At 33.6% G+C, this 9,704-nt stretch overlaps 1 long non-coding RNA gene across 2 annotated transcripts; it reads left to right on the forward strand.

Annotated features, from left to right (window-relative positions):
* The first annotated feature begins 2,033 nt into the window (after nucleotides 1–2,033).
* LOC140744655 (uncharacterized) lies at nucleotides 2,034–7,741 on the forward strand. 2 transcript variants are annotated; one of them, XR_012102572.1, is made up of 5 exons: nucleotides 2,034–2,647; nucleotides 3,700–3,819; nucleotides 4,260–4,384; nucleotides 6,656–6,772; nucleotides 7,543–7,741. It is a non-coding gene; the product is annotated as an uncharacterized LOC140744655 (long non-coding RNA). The 2 variants fall into 2 exon arrangements; XR_012102571.1 differs by lacking the exon at nucleotides 7,543–7,741 and having other exon boundaries at nucleotides 6,656–7,536.
* The last annotated feature ends 1,963 nt before the right edge of the window (nucleotides 7,742–9,704 follow it).

Raw genomic sequence — 9,704 nt, forward strand, 5'->3', positions numbered from 1 at the left:
TCTTCCTCCTTTTGGCAGATAGTGTGCGTCGACCTTTAGCTGGTGAAATGGTGATGATATCTAAACAGACTTTGAATACAAATTACTATCAGAGTTCTATCACGTTCCTATAGTATCTACTAGTTAAATGTTTATCAAGTATAAATGGTTTCTAGTAGCAATTAGAAGAAAATATTGTTGAAAGGGCCTTTATTTAATGACATGACGATATGTCTAATTTATGTTAACTGGTGGTATTCTACAAGGGGCTCTTTAAAATCGGTACAAAACGAAATCTCCTACAGCCGGCGACGCATTGGCGGTTCGCCGGTAGCCGACGATGACTACTTTGCATCTGGCAGCTCGTTTACCTTATCGTGAGGTTCAAGTATATAAAATCTGTGACAACACCACAGTCATACCTATTTCTTTATAAGTGTGATCAGTTAGCGATGCATCTGTTTACAATTGTAAGCAGAATTCTTGTTCATTTACGCTTCACGCTTACTTCTCACTAAACATATTGATTATCATTATATACAGGTAATACAATACCTATACATTTATATGTATCAACTTTGCAATACTTTTCAAATGTTTCCGTGATAATATAAGCTGAAGTACCCTTCATTACTCTACCCTTGCTAATTTGTACGGGTGATAAGGGCACCTAATATCCTTTAAGCAGAAGACGTCAAAGGCATACTCGAGACGCACTCGTCTATTTGTAATTGAATATGAAAATCTTTCGAGTTTTACCACGGATTACGCTTAAACTAAAATTGTAACTGGAAGTGTCCATATTTTTTAATGAAATTAAATAGAGTTTTTCTTATTTTGAAATTACTACTTTTATCTATACGAATAATATATTTTGGTATATCTTTTTTTGCAGTGAATATTTTCTTGTCTGTTTGTTTCCAGGTTTTTTTGGTACCAGTAACATGAGACCAGATTTGACAAACCTGTTTAAAACAAATAATTTAGTAATCAAATAATTTAATAAATTAATTTTAAAACAAATAATAGGGTATTGTAGGCAGTAACACAAACGTATTTTGTTCCCAACTATTTGGGAGTTTTCCTTAAAGTATATTAATAAATAACGCAGTTACGGCACAAAGTGTATACAGCCAAAAAATAATTTCTTAGACAAAAGTGAATTCTACAAAAAACTTTTGTCCGAGTTATTTTAAATATTTCTTTATTTGTAAGAGTACGGTTGCTTTTTCCTTTGGAGTTGTTAGACAGAAAAATTACAAATTATAGTATAGACACTTTTAGTACAACTTTATATCTTTAGAAGGCTCTTATGTTAAGGAAAATCTTGCAGTGAGCATCGGCACTCGTTCACGTCTGGAGAGCGGGTGAACGGTGAATAAAATGTGAGATGCTTTTTACTACTTACAATTTAATTTTTATAATTCGTCTGTTGCCAGCTTTCGAGATGAAATTCAAAATTACACTTGAGTACACGCGACAGATTAATATGAGTAGCGGCGTTTATTACATATTAGCTTCGATATTATTTTTTTATGTGTATGTAACTATTCACATGAAGTTGGTGTGATTTCAACAGATTGGATATTTCTAAGATTTACGCCTATATTATACAACATATACGACTTTTATCTAAGGGCATGTAATCGCACGGTGGTGTCACGGAAGATATTATTTGACACGTTGAATATCCATAAATATAAACGGGGTTTTATTTAATAATTTGATAATCAATAAAACAGTGTTTTTAATTTTGTCTCTCTATACATATACTGGAAAGCACATATACTGGAACATATATAAAGGAAGAAGTTTCTGGGAGAAACGTTGATATTTTAGATTGTTTATTAAAATTGTTTATAAAGTTAGTAGTAGTTAGTTTGTTGCATTTTATATACGTTATAAAATTAACAATACAAGTGCAGTATAAGCAACAACGATTTATTTATGTATTTCGGGAAATATAATGCTCTACTTATTTCCTTGGGATTTTCCGTGGCTTGAGTTAATTATATCGTAAAGATAAAGTGCATACTAGGCCCAACGAAAAGTCTAGATTTTTCAGAATGTAAAAAGAAATCCTGCTACATATTTAATACAATTGAATTCGGATGTAAGAACGTAAAATTCCTATGCCATATGACAGATGGTTCACATACTTTAGTATTCAGCGGGTAGAATCCACAAAAGCGACATGAATAAAGTTCGGTCCATACTTATTCATAGCAGGTGTCCTTAACTGTCGAATAGGGACATGCTATGACATATTCCGCAAGGCCGATACATATGGAATTTTCATATTTTCTTAAAAATAAGGTTAATTTAATACGATAATGTTTACGTTACGACTTAAGGAAGGATCGCTGGATTCAATTACGTTTTACTTTTAAACATATTTCTTTTAGACGGGTCTCGGTGCAGCTTTGATGTCTCTTACGTAAGCGATTTTCGAGTCGACTTACGGGTGTTTTCATTAGAGGCGAAAAAAGGAAAATTGGATTAAAACATGAAAGATCGAAGGTCCTCGCGAGATAGCGAGTGCTTTGAGTCCTGATTTAATTAGACGCTAACTTTGGAAACGTTGGCTTTTTGGAGTGTATTTATAAACGAAAAGATGCGAGGACAGTGATGATTAAAATATATTTCATAGAACTCACTTTTTGATCTCGTAAGCTCCTTTGAATTAATTCGTTTACGGTAATCAGAATATATTTACACAGACGCGTTTCGAAAACCCGATGAAATGTCTTAATACGTATTTCTTTGAATCATCCAAGTCTAATTTGGATATGAAAAAAATATAAATTATACAAAATTCGGTGCCTAATTTTCATGTAACATAAATTGTACAAATTAATTTATGATTCTACGGTTTTATGAAAATTGTCAAATGTCCTTAGGATTAATTATATGAGGATTCCGTTGGATGTTTAACCATTTACACAATTAGTCTCAAACATTATTTAAAAACAATTTAAACCATTTGATTTAATTTAATATTTATAAAAAATGTTGAACAGTATAGCATAACTAGGTGAGGTCCATAAAACGCTATACAATTTTAGGTCACTCACCTTTGCACCCTATTGACCCGACTAGGGTTCTAATAATTAAAATGGAACTAGGGTTTGCACTTAATTCACCCCTTCATGGCCTATTATTAGGTATTGCTGTAGTGTTAAAGGGAACCAGGTGGAATACTTTTTTAGAATTTCCAGCAAATTGTTCACTCAGTAGATAATGCACCCAGTGCTCTATATTATTTTTTATTTCATGTATACACGCCTGTCAATTTCCATATTTATTAAAACTAAAGGGGAGATAAAATAATACTGTTTTTGATTAACGAGAAATAAGTGACGTTAAAATTAATGATAGATTTGCAAAACAATATCTATTAAATAGCCTATGCGTACCTAAACCAAATGAAAAATAAAAATAAAATCCATTGGTCCTATGGTCGAATATGGTCGCATATAAAACACCAATAATTGTTATCTCAGCTATCCACCCACAAAGGGATCCACGTCTCGACACGCAACTTTATTTACTCCCAACCGATTCCCAGGTTTATACCTCCTTCGGTTGAGCCCCAAATAATGCGGTACAATAACAATAAAGTAGGATTTTGCCACAGATTGCTGACATTTCCTCGAGACGAAGGAAAGATATAAACCGAGCCCAAACTCTTATTAAAAAAGCTTTGCATACACCCAACAGGGCGAAGGAAAATCACTGCACGAGTACCTACTGCGAAGAAAAATGGAGCAAGCGAGATATATGGCGCCTATATAACATCGATGTGTGTTACGGAACAAAACAAAGAATTTTCTTTAAGAGGTACGTTTGGCGTTTTCTTATTGAAATAAGTTGTCGTATTGAGAATTATAGGCTGTAATGTAAAGTTTATTCTCTTAAGAGAATACTTAAGAAATATTACCATTAAGGACTAATATGTTTTGAATGGAATTTTGTACGTAACTACTTATTGAAGGTGGTAGAACCCTATGTGGTTCGACTCCGGAGCGCCACCGCCACACCTATTTCTGCCTAATAACAGCAGCTTTAGGCGCTGCTGTGTTCCGTTTTGAAGGGTGTGGTAAGGGAGACATACTTTTCCGAGGCGTTCCAGCTTAGTCTTCAGGGGTAGCGGCGCATCTGTGGCCGACCTCAGGTAGAAATAGGTATCTAATCCTATCTGGGGTTGATTACAGATGCTACTCCTATATTAAAAAAATCTATATTATGAATATTTCATCTCAAGTATAACAATATTACAGGTAAAGAGTCAAGTGAAGTTCAAGCATTGATTACTGAACTATAAAGCGAATTTCGATCAAAACTTAACAGGCTGTTCGGAACTTATTATCATCACCTTGATGTTAGACGCTTACAAGCTTAGTGGGTAAGGTTGCCATGCTTAAAAATTAAAAATAAGTACACAGTATTAGAAATGCTTCTTATACATATTTTTCTAAATATATAATTATACTTCAAAATCAAATTTCTACCAGCAGTCCAGAAATCAGAATAAATTTTATTTTTACTATACTATTAGTATTAGTATATGTTTTACTATTAGTAGTATATCTATGGTTGGACTATAAAAATAATATAGTTATGGTAATGTTGGACTCATATATATACTAGTACTAGTAGTAGTAGTATATGTATATTCATATTTATTATATTAATATTTTTAATAATATATATTTGCTTTCCCGTACAATATCGATATAATTATCATGAAACAACGGTTTATATTTCTATAATTCACAAATAAACGGCTACTTATAAATTGTGTGTTTATTTTATGCCATAACTAGCTGACCCAGCAAACTTTGTACCGCCTCAAAATCTATTTATCAAATATATTTCATATAAAATATAGCCTATGTTACTCGTGGATAATGTAGCTTGCGAATGGTGAAAGAATTTTTAAAATAGGTCCAGTAGTTTTTGAGCCTATTCATTACAAACAAACAAACAAGTTTTCCTCTTTATAATATTGGTATAGATAAATATTCAATATCTGCTACATTGATAAAGGAAGTGTACTAAAGGTAGTAAATATTTGGTTAGGGACGCTACAAAAAGATAAACATGTCCTGCTATAACTGGAGGCTTGGTAACCCTACTTCTAGGTATTATAAGGGAAGTTATCAAAGTAGGTTTGGCACAATATTAGTACGTCGGCAGACCACAAGTTACGTGTTTAGTTCTAGAACTTTCCAGACGTTGGATCAATTGTTGCTGAATTTATACTGAACTGTATTCCTGAGGGTATCTTGTCCGGGATTCGATTAATAATGCAATTTAGAAGCGGTGCTCTTAATTAAGTTATGATGTTATGTTCTGACAATGACCTACGTGCTTTTGTTATTTTAAATTTACGTAGCGCATCGGTTTTATTTTTAAGAAATTGAGGGAAGTTAGAATGAATAGTTGAGGTTTGCTAACGATAAGTTGATCACATATTATTTATCTTCCGTGCGCAAACATACGCAATGAAATGCAATAGAATTGAAATCACTTACCGAAGCGTTGCTACCTATGAGCATAAAGTTGGAACGCCTGTCTTGTATTCACTTCTAAGTGTCCCTTCCTTAACACATCCTTTAAAGCACAACGAAGCAGCGTTTAATACAGTTACTTTTTGGTGCGAAAAATACAGAAATTGGTGCGGCTTCTGGAGTGGAATGAAAAACAAAATTCAATTGTTTTAAACATTAAATCTATAATATCTTGTCAATAAACGAAGTTAACGCGATCAATCCAATTACAATGTTACATAAATGAACTAGCGCTAGTCAATAGCAAGTCCCTTTGTCGAGAACTTTGTTCGAGACGCTATGGACTAGCTGAATGGACTGAGCGGAAGTTATTAAGCAATGTTGAACCATATTGAACTTCGCCCGTAATAGCGACATAGCCACTGTCTTCAGTTTGATACACGAAACTAGAGTAAGTTTATGAATAGTTTAGTTATAACTAATGTTTGATTGTAAGTGGCCAATATAAGCTTGAGTTTTTTTGCAAAATTATAAATACTTGCACGTATTACACCTATTAGTAATAATCAAATTCAACTAGCTATTGTCAGCCGATGTTCGAAATTATTGTGTACCTAAATCGTTCAATTTAGAATTTTTAGATTTTTTTTTGTCTGTTTCAAGTCCACTCTTCGTGGTTGCCTTCAATGGTACTTGCACTTAATTATCATGTATTTGAGCCTTATAGCAGCGGTAACTACTGCTTTGTGTTTTTAAGGAGATATTAAAATAAGATTAAAAAATAAGACTTTCCAACTTAGTACTCAAGGAAAGTATAGATAAAAGTATAATTTAGGGATTTTGTACAATTTAAGGGCGATTAAAGAAGTCTAGATACATTAGGTACATATTTTTTTTAATACACAAGGCCGAAATGCAGATTATAAAAGTATCATGTATAGAAACTTGCATGGGATTATCTTTACATTCTGAGTTAAGCTAAATATTTTCCAAAAATATTTTGATATGCTGTCAAATAGATCAAAGGAAGCGGCCGTTCAAAGCTGGGGCGGCGTGCTCTATAAATCAATCATTCTTCATGACCACGCATCACAATATTTATGTAAAGTTAGAAGTAACACTAGCGTAAAGAGTATTTTTCATAACAGTTGTTTCATTCGCAGGGATGTTAATGTGAGGTGCAAGTCTTCGTGTCCTACTGCTGGACGGATCTCTTCCCACAAGTGGAGCCTGGAGCATCCGCCACCCATCGCTGCTCCAATGCGAATGAATAGAGGAACGTACGGATCTTTAGACTATCTTCATAGAACGGGTCCTCTGAGCATCTCAATGATATTCAAGCCTACAGAGTTTCACGATTATGCATTAAAAACAATAACATTTTAAAGTTACATATTAGGTATCAAGTAATTTTTATTATTATAAGTAAATTATCATGAACATGACATTGATGAGAAAATGAGCATGCATTGCACCTGATCTTAAGTGGTTGTTGCCCATGTTTAGAAAGGTATATTTAACATCAATCACAAGTAGGATTGGAGTTCTATATGAAATCGATTATAGGTGCGTCCCTATACCGGAAGTTTTAAATGTTAGGCACATTTAAAACTTCTACATAACTTTACCTAAATAATTTTAATACAAAAATACAGCCGAATAATGAACCTCCTCCTTTTCGAAGTGGCTTTAAAATAGGACTCTAGAGATATTCGTTAATCCATGCAGGTTCTCAATTCAAAATGTTTTAATTTTTTGTATGGCCAAGTTCGGTAAGACAGTTTAATAACACACTTGTATTGCTATGTTATCAGAGCTACAAATGCCCACAGGCTCTCTGCTTGTCAGATCTGTATTGGCTTTAGCTTCAGCTATGATTAAACATGTTAATTGTTCTAGTTTCCATTCCAATTACTTGTTGTTCTAGTATATTTGGTTGTAATATTTAGTATATTTAATTGCACCTATATTATATGTTTGTGTTTTATTATATCCAGTAGTGAGGAATTTGTGGTTGTGGTTCTTTATAGAATCGTTATATTTGCTGCAGCGTTGCCTACTGCAATAGACCAACTAAATCTACGAGGTTTTGTTGCGGTTGACCTGAATATACGAAGACAAGTACAAAAACACCAAATCCAGAACAGAAAAAAATCATTATTATTATCAACTAAGTCGGAGATCAAACCCGGGAGCTGTATGACAATATAAATTACATGGTTTTAACTTCAGGAGTAAATCTGTGTCGATGAGTCACAAACAGTATTCTTCGGTCTTTTATATTATGTTAAAGATTTAATTCTAAATTGCTAGTGTAATTTGCATTTAACACATAATACATGCACACGAACATAATTACTCTTCATTTATTTCTGCTAATAAGTCGTCAACGTCAAATACGGTGTACGTTGATGGACGCGAGGCACTTTTATATAACAGTAATTAAACGTGAATACGGCCAGTCATACTTGACTAATGGCCCGTTTGACGTATGCATGAAAGATTTAGGTTCGAAGTTTGAATTTATAAAGGAATAATTGAAGAGATCGGTAATAACGAGTATTTTTTAAAACGGTTACTATGACTCTGGTAGAGTTTTGGGTTCGAATCCCGCTTAAGCAAATGCGGGGAATTTAGATTTCTTGTCTCGTGTATTTGTTTGTGCATGACACAGAAACAGGATATCATAGTTCGACGCAAGTTTGACGTAAGTAGATGTTAACGTAGAAAGCGTCGATTATATGGTTATAGTGTCTTGTAACTGATAAGTTTAAAAAAAACGAACACATTTACGCCCTTAGTGATAATCGATCTTAATCTATTTTTGCTTATCAAAGTTAGGAATTTGAAAATATTTTTGTGTTTGCTGAAGAATACTAACTTTTTTAGCGTGATATTTTTGTGGGCGTCGATAAACGATTTGAAAGCCCTATAAAATTTTACCACAATAATATCTGATATATTCCCAAAAGTAAAAGTAAAGGTGAACGCATGGGCATAACCAGACAACGACTCTCGTCATAAATATATTTAAGTTTTCATTTACGCATCCCTGTCACATCTAGTTTAACCGTTTTCGCGTCATCTGATTTATGGGCATATTTAACACGATGTTAGTTAATAACTCGTTGCAGTGTAAACATTTTTAAATGTCTACACAGGAAATTACAGGTCGCGGCAATATCAATAAAACTTCACTCGAATTTTTCATCATGTTTATCTAGGGCTAAAATATCGCGTGCCAGTCTAGTAATTAATGCAAACGAACCGTTAATTATCCACCGATGCGTTTAATGTAGTCGGTAGCTTACATTCCCGTGATGAATGGTTCCACCGAGGTCTTCATTAATATTTGTTTACAGGAAACCGTGCTTAATATAAATCAATGGGAAGTTACAGACGAGCCGGTGTTCCTCAACAGGTCGCCGGGATGGTATCCATAATTCAGAAGCGGTGGAAGTCCTTGAGATTCTTTATAAAGTACAAGCGACTAGCGATGTTTTATGTTGCTTCACGAAATTTTGGATCTAGAAGTTAATTTGACATAACTATCTGATAAAAAAACTATTAAACCAATTTTTGGACGAGCTCTAAGTTAAATAAAGTGGAATTGTTGCTCGTTTAGTACTCGTGCAGCCCGTCTGAAATATATGTTCATAATCTCGATTCAAAATTAAGAAATAAAAGTATAATTTAGGTACAAATAAATTGTTTGAAAGTTGAAAGCGAAAAAATACAGTTTCTTATACTAAATGTGAATAAATGTAGCATACAAACATACTTGTACATTATACACGAGTATGTTTGTATGCTTGAAACATTGCTATCATAAAATATTGCAAATAGTAATCGTCTCGATATCACTCTTTTTGTGCACCATGCACGTAAATGCGCCATGCAGGTTCCAAATCGCTACCACTTGCAGCTTACACCAAATACGTACCCACTGTGCCTTACAGTACACAGTCCGTGGACCTGTTATTTGTAGTAAACGAAAACGAGCGCACGCGCAGTTTATCACCTGCGAACCTGCATGCATAAATCAAGTGCATGTACTAAGCAATTAAGTGTGTTTCTTACTACGTTTTTTAGACCTTTGAAGATACATTTTTACATTATTTTTTAAGTACACTGGTATTTTTGAAGCCGTATTTTTCAGTCGCGTGCATATAAGAAATTATTAGCTCGTGCTTTGTCAGTGAAAACATTTTT

Source organism: Epargyreus clarus, unplaced genomic scaffold (assembly GCF_041222505.1).
Source record: "Epargyreus clarus isolate Ecla_fem2 unplaced genomic scaffold, WU_Ecla_fem_2.2 ptg000009l, whole genome shotgun sequence".
Taxonomy (NCBI): Eukaryota; Metazoa; Arthropoda; class Insecta; order Lepidoptera; family Hesperiidae; genus Epargyreus; species Epargyreus clarus.